Source organism: Pan paniscus, chromosome 1 (assembly GCF_029289425.2).
Source record: "Pan paniscus chromosome 1, NHGRI_mPanPan1-v2.0_pri, whole genome shotgun sequence".
Lineage (NCBI taxonomy): Eukaryota > Metazoa > Chordata > Mammalia > Primates > Hominidae > Pan > Pan paniscus.
The window spans coordinates 116,713,148-116,727,913 of NC_073249.2; the positions used below are offsets into that span (position 1 = coordinate 116,713,148).

Consider the following 14,766-nt stretch of genomic DNA (forward strand, 5'->3'; position numbering starts at 1 on the left):
ACAACCCCAGGAGACAGGTAGGCTTATAATCCCTTTTTCTTCAGAAAAAGAAACTGAGGCTTAGAGATCTAATATATTTTACAAATATTTAAGAAGAATAATATGTGTACCCTGATTGATCCCCTGGCTGCCACCACAGTCTGTGCAAAGTATTTGATTTTAAGTCATCCTTCCATATTGTGGATGACACTGCTTATTGTGTAACCAATATCCATTCTCCTGTTCTTTGTTGTGAATAAGTGCAATATTTTAACAGGAAAGTTGATAACAAGTGGTGCAGACAATTCTATAGAAATGTAATGTAGAAATATACAGTAACTATGTTATTAATTGCCTGCTTAAAGAATGGTACTTTAACCTCAGTAGTTTATAGAAACCACAAGAGAGTATTTCACTTGATTGTGGACAGTTTAGAGGCAAAATTTAGGTGTTTTGCAAAGGAGATGGAGATTCAGGGACTCTCAATTATTGGACAAAGCGTCTACAGTCAGAGACAATAAAAGTTTGATTTTCAGCTGTTTATTGGGTATTAGGCAAAATTCTCTTGCTGTTTCTAGTGTCTGGTGGAGATATCAATTTAAAGAGGTCTTGAGAGTATATTCTATGTAGTCTTCCTATCTCTCACATCTGAAATTCCACCCACCTATAAAAACTGGTATGGTTATAAAGTTGATAGAATATGAGTACATCTGTTAGCAACTGTGTTTCTTTTTTCTTTTTCCTCTTCTTTTTTATGGTTTTAAAATTAATTACGTAGAAGACTGCCTCGGCCTCCCAAAGTGCTGGGATTATAGGCATGAGCCGCTGCTCCCAGCCAACTGTGTTTCAGTTGGACAAAACGTGGTAGATTCAGATATTTTCTGGGGTGTTTTAGCACATCAAGTCTGTCACACAAATGCAATCAACTTCTGAGATCTCACAAGCTATTTCTGTGAGCCCACTATTAGCGAGATGAGACAAAGTTTAGAGAAATCCAGCCTCTTGAAACAGCTGTATATCATCTAGTAGAAGAAAAGTGGAGTTTTGGCTGGGCGCGGTGGCTCACACCTATAATCCCGCATTTTGGGAGGCCAAGGTAGGTGGATTCCTTGAGGTTAAGAGTTCAAGACCACCCTGGCCAACATGGGGAAACCTGTCTCTACTAAAAATACAAAAATTATCCAGGTGTGGTGGTGTGTGCCTGTAATCCCAGCTACTCAGCAGGGTGAGGCAGGAGAATTGCTTCAACCCAGGAGGCAGAGGTTGCAGTGAGCTGAGATCGAGCCACTGCACTCCAGCCTGGGCGACAGATAGAGACTCTGTCTCAAAAAAAAAAAAAAAAGTAAAAAAGTGGATTTCTGCAAATGTTTGTATATATGTAGCATGAATAAAAGCAGTATTGCCATGAAATTTTTAAATTGTAAGTTCCAGGCAGGGCATGGTGGCTGACACCTCAAATCCCAGCACTTTGGGAGGCTGAGGCGGGTGGATTGCTTGAGGTCAAGAGTTCGAGACCAGCCTGGGCAATATAGCGAAAACCCGTCTCTACAACAAACACAAAAGTTTGCCACGCATGGTGGTGGGCACCTGTAGTCCCAGCTACTCGGGAAGCTGAGGCAGGAGAATCACTTGAGCCCAGGAGGCAGAGGTTGCAGTGAGCCAAGATCATGTCACTGCATTCCAGCCTGGGTGACAGAGCGAAACTCTGTTTCAAAAAAAAAAAAAAATTGTGATTTCCTTTAATAAATCAACTAATTAATCATTATTAATCATGTTTTATGTGCCTAATACAGTTAAAATACAGGGAGAAAATCATGATATGATTCCTACCCAGAATTTGCTTATATGGGGACAAAAACCAGGTACACTTAAAAATTAGTCAATGAATAATTAAAATATAAATATTTATAAGTTAAGCCTTCAAAATATGATCTTGTATGCGATAAATACATAGAATTTTATCTGTCAAAAAAAAAAAGTTGTCAAGTATAAAAATTTAGTGAAAGTAGACCAGCACAGACTGGGAAAACCAGGCCAGTTATATGTGTTCATTGTAACATTCCAGACAGTACAGAATGCACAGTATAGAATTCTGATTACATTCCAAGCAATGTTTTATGAGGGGTGCTGACTCTAAGTGTCCTTAGTGTGTAACCTTGGGCATGACACTTAACCCCTCTGTAAACTGGAGTTGTTGTGAGTAAATAAGAGAGTAGGTAACTGTAAGAATGTCAGGAATTGCTATGGGCAGTTGTGAGATGATGCTTAAACTCTAAAGACCCCAGAGGCTTGGGGACAGGATGAAAGACTTGTATTTGTGATGCTAATAATTAGTATAATTGGGTATAGAATGAGTTGACTCTTGTTTGAGACGTTTTTCAGAAATATAGGAATTTTTGCATATGGTTAAGGGTGATGATGACTTCTATAATCCCTCCCAGCTTTGAAATTCCCAGATACATAAATCAAACTTGCAGTCATGAAGAGTAAATGGTAGGCCCCAAAGTGCATGGTTACAGGTGGGTGTTAGGCTGGAAAGAGAGTCCTGGGGCTCTTTTTAAATCCTAATAATAGATGTTCCAGAGAACATCTCTAATTTTAAGACATGTTTCTGCACAATGCTTTGCTTGAATGAATTGAGGTAACAGCAGACCACTTCTTTCCGCATTCCCAATCCTTTAGGTACAGAGGGGAGATTTCTGGAGAAGTGAATGGGTATCTATGAGTTATTACAAAGCCAGCTCTGTGTGGGTTCAACTGCTTTGTAGAAGAGGGATTGATCTAGACACATGAATTGATTTTTTTTCAGCATCTCTTCCACCACCGTCATCTTAGGCTAAGTTACCACCATCCTGAGCCACTTCAATAGCTTTTTAAACAGCTCACCTAGATTCACTCTGGCTCACCTCTGATGAGTTCTCCACTCAGCAATTTGAATGGCTTCCATACTCCTTGGATAAAAACAAATTCCCAACATGGCCTATAGCGCCCTATATGGTGTGGCCTTTTCTATCATTCTAGCCTCATCTTGCTCTCCATTCTTTCACTGGCTTTCTTTCTATCCCATTCTGGGGCAAATGCTCTTCTCCACCCTCATCCCCATGTGAACTCCTACTCATACTTTAGATGTCAGCCCCAGGTCACCTCCTCAGAGCAGCCTTCCCTGACCAGACTGAAGCTCCCTATTATAGGCTCTCATTTGGCCATGTAATGTGACTTTTCTTTATTGCGCCTGTCAAAATTACAATTTCATATTTCTTACGATTATTTGATTTACAGTTTAGTGCATTTGATTCATGTGTGTCTCCCCCCAAGTCTTCATAATGTCAGGACAATATTTCTGGTTAGTCACCATTTTATCCAGTCTCAGCACACTGCCAGGCACATAATTGGCACACAAAAATTGTTGCTGAGTGAATGAATGAACGTAATCTATGATAATATTTTCAAATATCCTATAAAATGAAGTTGAGTAAAAAGTCAAATGACTTTAGAAAACACTTTATAGCATATTATTTATATGCTATATATAATATACCCCCCACACACATATTTTCATATAAAAGACTGTCAAATCCTGCAGTAAAGAAGCCCTCAACTTATTTGACCACAGGATATAAACCAGGACATACTGGGGGCAGCACTTCTACTCAAGAGAGACAACTTGGATGCCAATGCTAGTGCTGTTTCTGGAAGCAGCAAATGGCAGGAAGTGTTCTAAATGTGTACTAAGAGAAATTTCCCAAGAATTGGCCGGGCACGGTGGCTCATGCCTGTAATCCCAGCACTTTGGGAGGCCAAGGCAGATGAATCACTTGAGGTCAGGATTTTGAGACCAGCCTGGGTAACACTGTGAAATCCCATCTTTACTAAAAATACAAAAATTAACCAGGTGTGGTGGTGCACACCTGTAGTCCCAGCTACTTGGAAGGCTGAGGCACAAGAATTCCTTGAATCCAGGAGGTGGAGGTGGAGGTGGCAGTGAGCCGAGATCACGCCACTGCACTCCAGCCTGGGTGACAGAGTGAGACTCTGTTTAAAAAAAAAAAAAAAGAGAGAGAGAGAGAAATTTCCCAAGAGTCAAGCTGCCTTGGGAATCCAGGCAAGTCTAGGATTTAAGATGTTTTAAATGGCGCCACAAGCACAAACAAGTTCTACAAATAGAACCTGCACAGTTAGCTGAAGAATGGACTCTACTCAGCACAGTATGTAGCACAGTAAACATTTGTTTGGTGAATGAATGGAGAGAGAAAGTATCTGGGGTGATCACACCTTAGCTGGTGGTCTCATCTTTTCATAGAAAATACAATTTTATTGTTAAACCTAAAATTCAAGTGTGAGTAGAAGATCTTTGTGTGTGAGCATTTTAACTGGCTATGTAGTAAAGAGTGAGGCATAATAAACCTGCACCATTCACAGGAACTTACATACCTAGTAACTGGATTTAAAGAAGTACCATGAACACGCTGAAGACAATTAAATACTGATCTTGTTGGTTTTGTGATAAATGTTTTGTCCATCGCTGCTAATGCTAGGACTTAATATTAACTTCAGTTTCGTCAAATCCAATGTTTTCTCTTTCTTTTTCACCCCAGTGCTAACCCTCTTTGATCTTTTGGTATCTTTTTGACAGTGTCACAACTCCTCTTTCTTTAAATTCTTTCTGCTCTTGTTTCTGTGACCTGCACTTTCAATTCAATTTCATTTCAACCAGTATTTATTGGTCATCTATGCTGTGCCAGACACTGGACTATCATCATTGGTTTATTAACTCATTCATCAACATTAATTGAGTTCCTACTGGGTGTTGGGCACTCTACCAGTGACGGATACAAAGATGAACAAGATGTAGTCCCTGACCTTAGAGGCTGCACAGTGTAGTGAAGGAGTCAGCTAACTATATCATGGAGTGGAGAGGCTGTTATAGAAGTGCACACTCAGGGCCTGTAGCCCTCAGAGAAAGAATCGATTACTTCTCTATGGGGGGAGGGGGTACATTGCATAGCACCATGCCTGGCACGTGCTAAATTTTCAACAAATATTTGTCAAAGAAACAAACAGTCTTCCAGGTGGAGATAATAGCACAAACAGGGATCTCTAGGGAGCCCTCACTAGCTAAAGTAGTGGTTTTCAACACAGTGAGGCAGAGTATTACGTTCTCTGGAGGCATGGAAGGGGATGGTGAAGGGAACAATGTGTATCTGAAGGGGGATTGCATATGAAAAATGTATTCCTACTGTTGCAATTTAACTTATAAATTTTACAAACATGCATATTTAAAACCACATTACATAAAATATTAATTTATAGATTCAATTTTATACATTTATATAACAAGAATGAGAATAAAATTATTGTCTTCATAATATGAATTACAGAAATTAAAGCTCAAACTAGGAAAACTGGATAAATATAGGTAAATATAGAAGTTCCAGAGGTTCTGCAGCAAAACCATTGTCTTCTTGAGGATGGTGGTGAGATTTTTATGTTTAACAAAAGGGGGTGTAGAATAATGGGCTTTGAAGGACTGTATTCTGTAGGTTAAGGTTTGTCAACTGGTGTCAGAATCAAAATCAAAATCACCTGGGGATCTTGTTTTTATTTTATTTTATTTTATTTTTATTTATTTATTGTTTTTGTTTTGGGGATGTTGTTTTAAAAAGCAAATTCCTGGATCCTATGTGTTACATAACAATAGGGATGCATTCTGAGAAAAGCATCATTAGGTGATTTCATCGTTCTGCAAACATCATAGAGTGTATTTAAAGAAACCCAGAGAGCATAGTCCACTATACACTTGGGCTATATGGATAGCCTATTGCTCCTAGGCTACACACCTGTACAGCATGTTAACGTACTAAATACTGTAGACAATTGTAACACAGGAGTATTTGTGTATCTAACATATTTAAACCTAGAAAAAGTATAGCAAAAATACAGTATTATGATCTTATAGGACCATTGTCCTGTAAGTCAGTGTTCGTCATTGACCAAAATTTCATTATGTGGCTTATGACTCTGTGTGTGTGTATACATATATATATAATTTATTATAAGGAATTGGCTTATGCAATTATAGAGGCTCAGAGGTCCCGAGATCTGCAGTCAGCTAGCTTGAGACTCAGGAGAGCTGATGATGTTAATTTCTTTTATTTATTTTTGAGATGGAGTTTCACTCTTGCTGCCCAGGCTGGAGTGCAATGGCGTAATCACAGCTCACCACATCCTCCGCCTCCTGGGTTCAAGTGATTCTCCTACCTCAGCCTCCCAAGTAGCTGGGATTACAGGCATGTGCCACCACACCCAGCTAATTTTTTGTATTTTTAGTAGAGACAGGGTTTCTCCATGTTGGTCAGTCTGGTCTAGAACTCCTGACCTCAGGTGATCCGCCCGCCTCAGCCTCCCAAAGTGCTGGGATTACAGGTGTGAGCCACCGCACCTGGCCTCAATGTTAGTTTCATTCTGAAAGTTGGCAGGCTTGAGACCCAAGAACAACCAATTTTTTAGTGGGAATCTGAAGGCAGGAAAAGACCCATGTGCAGTTCAAGTGGTCAGGCAGAAGGAGTTTCCCTTTACTCAGCCCTTTTGTTCTATTTGGGTCTTCAATTGATTAGATGAGGTTTACCCACATTAGGGAGGGCAGTCTGCTTTACTCAGTCTACTAGGTCAAATGTTAGGTGTATTTTTGTTTGTTTTGTGACAGAGCCTCACTCTGTCACCCAGGCTGGAGTGCAGTGGTGTGATCTCAGCTCACTGCAACCTCCACCTCCCAGGTCCAAGCGATTCTTGTGCCTCAGCCTCTTGAGTATCTGGGATTACAGGTGCCTGCCAGCATGCCCACCTGGCTAATTTTTGTATTTTTTGTAGTGATGGGGTTTCCCCATGTTGGCCAGGCTGGTTTCAAATGCTTGGGCTCAAGTGATCTGCCTGCCTCAGCCTCCCAAAGTGCTGAGATTACCGGTGTGAGTCACTGTGTCCGGCAAATGTTAGTCTTACCCAGAAACACCCTCACAGACATACTCAGAATAATGTTTGACCAAATGTCTGGACGCCCTGTGGCTCAATCAAGTTGACACAAAAATTAACCATCACACAGATGATTACTGATACATACTGTGTATCATATAGGTGGTTTTGAATGCACACTGTAATCTGAGGACCTTTACAGGCCATTAGGGACTATGGAAGGTTTTCAAGAAAAGTGATTTGATCAGATTAGCTGGGAACTGCTTAAGAAGGATCCCTGGTGGCTATGTGGAAGGTAGATAGTGATAGGGTAGGGTAGGTGAAGCAGGGCAGAGTGGGGTGGAGCAAGACTGGAAGACAGGAAGGTATTGTGCAGGACAGAATGATGAGGTTCTATGCTTTTCTCTGCTAATGACCCTTTCCCCCTTACTATTGCTACATAACAAGTTACTCCAGTGCTTAGCAGCTTAAAACAATTGTGGGTCAGAAATCTGGGAAGGGCTCTGCTGGGTGGTTCACACTTGAGGTCTCCCTCATAGTTGTAGTTGGATGTTGGTTGGAGCTTTATTTATCTTGTCTGTGCTAAGATAAATAAAGATGCATGGTTGGCAGTTGATGCCAGCTGTCATCTGCTGTACACAGCCTCTCCAGCAGGGTAGTCTGGGGGTAGTCAGACTTCTTATATGACATATGGCTTCATTTCAAGAGAACCAGGCAGAAGTCGCATGGCCTTTTCTGATCTAGCTTCAGAAGTCACACAACATCTCCTCTACTGTACTCAATTAGTTGAAGCAGTCTCAAGTGGTCCAGATTCAAGGGGGGGTGGGAGGAATTAGACTCCACTTCTTGATGAGGGCAATGGCCAGTTGACAGTACAGAAGCACATGTGGGATGGGAACACGTGTTGTGGCCATCTTTGGAAAAAACAATCGACATAGCTCCCAAATTGACTTATTTTATATACACAATTGCCCCCAAGATATCTCCACTTGGAAGTTTTGTTGTCAACTCAAGTCTAAAGGAGAATTTATCACAACAAACCTCCATCCCATTATTATTATTATTATTATTGTAATATGATAACTTTTTAAAAAAACAGACTAAAACATTTTTCTTTTTTTTTTTTCTTTGAGACAGGGAATTGCTCTGTCACGCAGGCTGGAGTGCAGTGGTGCCATCTCGGCTCACTGTGACCTCTGCCTCCTGGGCTCAAGCCATCCTCCCACCTCAGCCCTCCAAGTAGCTGGGATTACAGGTACACGCCACCATGCCCATCTAATTTTTGTATATTTTGTAGAGACAGGGTTTCTCCATGTTGCACAGGCTTTGACTTTTCTCTCTGAAAATAATCTGCTACAAAGTCCTATTTTTTCTTCTTCCTTTATGTTGGTTCCACATCCCACTTTCCTAATTCTGGAGTGGGCCCCTAACTGAAGTCCATTTATCTAAATTTCTAATATTGGGTTCCCTGGGAAGTGAACTCTGAGGCAGAGCTTAGCATGCAGGGTTTTTCTTAAGGGGTTACTTTGAGTGGACACCTGTGGCAGGGAAGAGAAGGAACTAGAATTGGGAAGGATAAAAAGTGGAGCTGCAATACAGGCCCAACACAGCCTCAGCTGACTCAGTGAGGAGCTCTGGAGTTAGAATGTTCCTTCAGAGTTGTCCCACAATGGGCTAAGATGGATGAGCTTTTATGTTTCTGCATTGTCCAGTCATTGGATGGGCCACCATGGAAAGGAGCATGAGCTTGGGCAAGGCAGCTCTCTGCAGTTGAGGAAATCCCCGAGTGGCTGACAGCTGCTGGTTGTCCACTTACAGCACTCCCAGGAGCTGGAGCAACAAGTCCTTCCTTCATTCAGTCTTCAGCAAACTTCGTTCCACATCATTCTCTCCTGTTGACTTACCCTCTGATTATTTCATGGCCGCTATTTTGCCCCACTCCAGTGCAGCTAGGTTATGAGCTCCTTGAGGGAAGGAATGGAGGCCTGCCTTTTCCCCACGATGTTTAGCACAGGTGAAGTACAGATATATGTACAGTCAGAGCTCAAAAGGTGCATGGTAGTCAGTTAACCAGGGCTTCGGATTGATGCAGAGATTGCTGACCGTACTGTTTGTATTACCATTACCATAGCAGAAGAAATACTTTAGGGGACCTTCACCTCATTGTCTTTCTGAGGGAGAAGAAAACTAACATCCTTGTTATTAATAGCTGCCCAGAGCTTGTGGTGCTGGGCAGGGAGTGGCAGCAGGGCCCGGAAACATTGCCTCTCTGATTCAAGCTGCACCTGAGGTCCTACTCCCCACCCGGCCTTTCCCCTCCACGAAGTAGAGCTGGGATCCTTCTGGTTCTCACAGGGTGCTGTGTGCATTTAACTAATTAGTGGCTATAAAGTGTTGTCCAAATGTCAAGTATAGTTATGGTTAGCAATTACTTTTGCCTGGAGAGGCAGCATTCCAGCCATTGTCGAGGGAGGGAGATAAGTGATAGAGTGTTCTATTAGAGACTGGGGGAGCAGGAGCTGCTTTCCTGCCCTCAGAGGGTCAGGAATCTGGATGCAGCTTTCACACACACATAGGACACACCTAGGCAGGAATCCCCTGTGGAGTCATATTTTTCTTTATCGATTCATTTCCAATGTGGAGAGAGAGAAAAACATTTCTGAAGTGCACTGCCTGGAGCCACCATCAAGGTAGCTTCTTAGAGCGTGGTTGAGCTCTGAAAGCCACTCATGAAGACCCCCTTCCCCGGGCCCCTTCCCTGGGCCCCTTCCCCGGGCCCCTTCCCCGGGCCCCAGAGATGTTGTGGGTGAAATCCACCTGCAGGTTTTCTTGCCACCCCCACAGCGTTACCTCAGCATCTGAAATTTAACAATAGCCTCTGCAATCATAATAATACATTAAAAATAAAGTACTTTGGGCTCCCTAAATGGAAATTTCTATGTGATTTTTATATTTAGAATTCTTTCTCTCCCTCTGGGTAAATTTTATAAATAACCATTGGGAATGTTGAACAGAATTCAATTTCCATATTGATTCTCTTTTGTCTTTTCACATAGGAAATACCAAGCAATTTTTTTGTCACGTGACCTTTTCCCATGAAGGTTTATAAAATTAGATAATGTAAACTGGCAGGTAAATAGGAAAGGAAGGAAGAAAAGAAGGAAACAATGATGTGGAAATAAGCAATGGTTTGCTTAGAAAGAAATGAAATTCCATGTTATATCTTGAGATAAATACAGGTTCATCTCACTATCCTGCCCGTTTGTAGTTAGAGTTGGAGTCTATACTAGCTAACATTGATTGAACACTTGGTGCGATCCACATAATTCTCAGGTACTTCCTATGTCTTATCTCATTTACGTCTCACATTAACCCTGCAAGTAGATATTATTATCAACCCATTTTATAGAGTAGAAACTGAAGACTCTAGAAATTAAGGAATTTACCACGTGTCCATCTGGCTCCAGAGCCAGCCAGGGCTCCTAACATCACTCTGCTACTAAAGGCTGGGTGGGGCATGCCGTGAATGTATAGGGGTTGTCATTTCTAGAAACAAGAGCCAGAGCACTGTAAGTTCCTGGGATCAATGAAGATTCCTTCATGCCAGCTCACTATGGACACCCCAGAAGCATTTTTGACCCTCTTTACCCCAGGACTATGCAGTCTCAGAAGTTTCTTGGTGAAGCTTTCCTGTGTCTAAGTATTGAAACTCTAATTGAAACTTGAGTCCATGTCCATTATTTACACTAACTCAGAAATAACCTTAGAAAAATATATATTTTTTTAAGGGATAGGGTCTCACTCTGTCACCTAGGCTGGAGTGCAGTGGCTGATCATAGCTCACTGCAGCCTCAACCTCCTGGGCTCAAGTGATCCTCCCACCTCAGCCTCCCAAGTAGCTGGGACTATAGGCATGTGCCACCATATCTGGCTAATTAATTTTTTGTTTTCGTAGAGACAAGTTCTCACTATGTTGCCCAGGCTGGTCTTAATCTCCTGGGCTCAAGCAATCCTCCCTCCTCAGCCTCCCAAAGTGCTGGGATTATAGGCGTGAGCCACTGCACCCAGCCCAAAGACATTCTTTTATATAAAAACCTAGAGGCAAAGTTTTTCCTGACACATCCCTCCCCCACCCCACACCCCAGTCTAGGGCAGTTCTTGCTACCCATAATGCACTCTTAGAGCATTCTAGTCTTTTCCTTCATAGCATTTATTGTAATTGTGGATTATATGTTGGTGTGACTATTTAACCAGTATCTCTCTGCCTCACCAGGTTGTAAAAACCCCATCAGGGCAGTGACTGAGTGTGTGTCACTGTGTGCAGCATCCCCAGAACCTAATACCATGACTGCATGGAACGAGCACCCGGATATAGGAATGAAGGACGCTACTGGTGGCCCCGTCCAGTTCTGAGAAAATGCTGCCACAAGCTACAAGAGAAATCTGCTTCTCTGAAGCCTTTAAAGATTTGGTTACTTTTTCAAAATGAATATTCTTTAATACACAATTTCAATAATTTCTGAAATGAGGATAATGGCTGGGGTTTTTTTTTTTTTTTTTTTGAGATGGAGTCTCGCTGTCACCCAGGCTGGAGTGCAGTGGTGCAATCTCAGCTCACTGCAACCTCTGCCCCCCGGGTTCAAGCAATTCTCGTGCCTCAGCCTCCTGAGTAGCTGGGATTACAGGTGCCCGCCACCACGACTGGCTAATTTTTGTATTTTTAGTAGAGACGGAGTTTCACCATCCATGTTGGCCAGGGAGGTCTTGAACTCCTGACCTCAAGTGATCCGCCTATGGCTGGCTTTTTATAATAGTTAAGAATACTGCTCCTGGAGTCAGAGGGTCTGGTTCTCATCCTCTGATTTTGATCACAACTTGCTGCATGATGATGATCAAGTGTTTGAACTTCCCAGTGCATCCATTTCCTCCTGGGTAAAGTGGGGCTAATACCGTTAAAGCAATGATGTAAAAATTAAATGAGCTAACACAAATGAGCGTTCAGAATTGCATCTAGTGCATGGGAATCCCTCATAAGTGTTAGCTATTATTATCAATGTGCTATCAGCTTGGAACTCATGCAGTTCTGCTACAGATTTGTATTGTTCCTGAGAACAGAATATGAGACCAAATTGAGGCCAGGTGTAAAGGCATCTGGACCTTATATCCCTGCTGTCTAGTTTCTTCAAGAGGCCAGAGAGAACCTCCCTCAACTCCAGCCTGCCAAGTGTCATTTATTTTAATGCAGTGTGCCCCCAGTCTTAGGAAATGGAATTCTTCATCTTCCAAGGCCTCTGGCTGAGACTGGAGACTTGTGCCTGCTCCACTGCTTGGCTGGATTAGATGCCCTAGAAAGATACTTTTAACTCAGAGAAACTGTGACTCCATGAAAGGGTCAGATCCCACCAAAAGTCATCCCAGTTCTCCATCAGTTTCTCTCTCCACTCCACCTCCCCCAGCCCATCCTCCATCTGGGCTCCAGGGCTCTTTCCTTCTGTGTTCCCACAGGACGGTGCCTGCTTTTACCCACCATCTAGACTTTGCCCCGGTCACCTCAAACAGCCGAGGGTCCAAATTTAGTAATAGAAATTCACTTCTCTAACCACTTTACAAAAACATTAACTCATAACTCACGGAAACCCAATGAAGTCGGTGCTGGTGGCACCTCCATTTTACAGATGATGAAACCGAGGAGAGGAGGGAGGTTGAATAACTTGGCTCAAGGTCACTTGCTGAAAAGTGGCAGAGCTAGGATTCACTGCCTCTGGTTCACTGCCTTGGAAGGAAGGAAAGTCTCCCCACTCCCACCACTGGGGAACTCTTCTTTAACTTTCTCCACAGTATCATTGGTCAGATAAATGAGAGGCAAGGAGAGAAACAAAGATGGATGTATGTATAAACTTAGGCAAGCATGGAGAGCCATGGTGATGTGGTTAAGTGTTAGTTCTTGAGCTGAATTGCACTGGTTAGTGTCCTGGATTTTGAATGTACTAACCCTGGAAAATAAAATTAGAATAATAATAAGTGTACATACATACCTTACAAAGTCATTTTGGACATGAAGTTAATAAATATTAAGCCCCTTAGAACAATGTCTGGCATATAGTAAGTGCTCAATACTTGTTATCTGCCTTTTTTTTTTTCTTTTTACATTCTCAAAAGGCAGAAGCAGCAATGCCTTTGTATAAAGAATGGTAGACTTGGAATCAGAAGATTGAGTCTGAGTACCACTTAGCTTTTGCTTCCTGTATGATCACCAGTGAAGCATTTTTCCTCTGTGAGGCCTTGCTGTTTTCATCCCTAAAATTGGGATGATGATACTTTTACACACTGAGATGGTGGCCTATGAAAGAGCTTTGTAAATTTGCAAGCTGTGGCCAAATAATTATCCCATTTTGTGATTTAGGACTTCTCCTAGAGTAGACAGAAAGTTGCCTTTCAGAAGGTCTTCAAACTTGCTTCTCGGCCTTTTGGCTAAGTTCAAGTGCAGAAAGTCTTCAGACTAAAAATACCTTCATCTTTTAGAATTCCACCGCTGGAGAGTCATTGTCCAAGTCTTCCAGACTTACTAAGATAAATGGCAGGAAGTAGAGAGCCCAGTGTGTTTGCGGGGAGAGAAGAGAAGTCTCAGGAATATGACTGCCGTCTTCAAGGAGTTGAAAGGCTGTCACAGGGTGGCCTGGTCAGACTTCTGAGTGACCAACAGGTAAGAACTGGGTCTCTAAGTGGAAGTGTCAGGGCTGATTTAGTGTGAAGAAAGAAGAGCATTCTTTTGATTATAGCTCTCGGAAAGTGGAAAGGGCTACCTGATAGTGAGTGCCTGCCATTGGAGGCATTCAAACAGAGATTTGAGACCACTCCATGGGAATGTGGTAGAGGAAATGTAACGAGTCAGGTGGTGATGAAACTAGTTGACCTGGGCCTGGGAAGATCTAATTCATCCTAGGATGGCAGCACGCTGTGAGGGAGGGGAGCGCCTGTGAGGGAGCGGAGAGCTGGTTATGCAGGGACGCAGGAGGAAAGTGTAGGGGGAGGCCTGCTGGGAACACAGGCCCAGCTCAGCAGAATTCACTCTTTTCCCAGAGTAGCTCCTGTCTCTTCGGCCACTTTAGGCCCTAAAGCCTAGAACTGTACACGATACACTCATTCATTCAGTTAATTCAGCAAATATTTACAGGCCTGAGAGTCAATTCCCACAGCGGACGCAGCGTGGGGTTGCCTGCCCTGGCAAGCCTCCTGCCTGGTGACCAGCAGAGGGCAGGAGAGACGTGCAGATGCCAAACCCTGCACAGCCCACTAGCCAAGTGAGCTTCCCTGCCGGGGAAACTGGGTCACTCAGTCCTGCCAAGCTGCAAACATTCCGAGGGTTGTGAGCATGTTGGGCCTCTCCAGCAAGGACCTCTCCAGCAAGGGCTATGAGGCCCTAGATGTCACCTGGCAAGGCTGAGACCTCAGACCTCTGGACTGGCAAAGTCACTCCCTCCTGCATGGGGAAGGAAGGAAGGATGAGGCTGATAACATGCGATGGCTCAGGGAGAAGGCTGGAGGGATCTCTTCCCAGCAAAGTGTTTCAAGTAACAGGGACAGCCCAGTCTACATGTCACAGAGGAGCCATGGGAGGCCAGGCCTGCCACGGTGGATGGGTGGGGCCGTTTGCTTCAGAGAATGCCTGGACTTCACTAAAGGAGTTTGAGGCTCTCCTTGGGCTGGGCTGAAACCCCCATTTGGAAGTGCATAAAAGGCTAACTCGCTGGATATGAATGGGTGAATGCCAAATCTGATACCTGAGTGGTTAGGAGGCAGGTTTGGAGTCAGATTTGCCTT

General features: G+C 43.1%; 1 protein-coding gene and 1 long non-coding RNA gene across 2 annotated transcripts in view; one reads left to right on the forward strand and one right to left on the reverse strand.

Annotated features, from left to right (window-relative positions):
* The window catches only part of LOC130541647 (uncharacterized), a 24,073-nt gene extending 12,137 nt beyond the window's left edge, over window positions 1-11,936 (forward strand). The window contains exon 4 of the long non-coding RNA XR_008955729.2: window positions 11,219-11,936. This is a non-coding gene — a long non-coding RNA (uncharacterized LOC130541647). The remainder of the gene's footprint in view (window positions 1-11,218) is intronic.
* KCNC4 (potassium voltage-gated channel subfamily C member 4) overlaps window positions 1-14,766 on the reverse strand; it is a 125,473-nt gene that overhangs the window by 10,055 nt on the left and 100,652 nt on the right. The gene's annotated exons all lie outside the window — the stretch shown is intronic.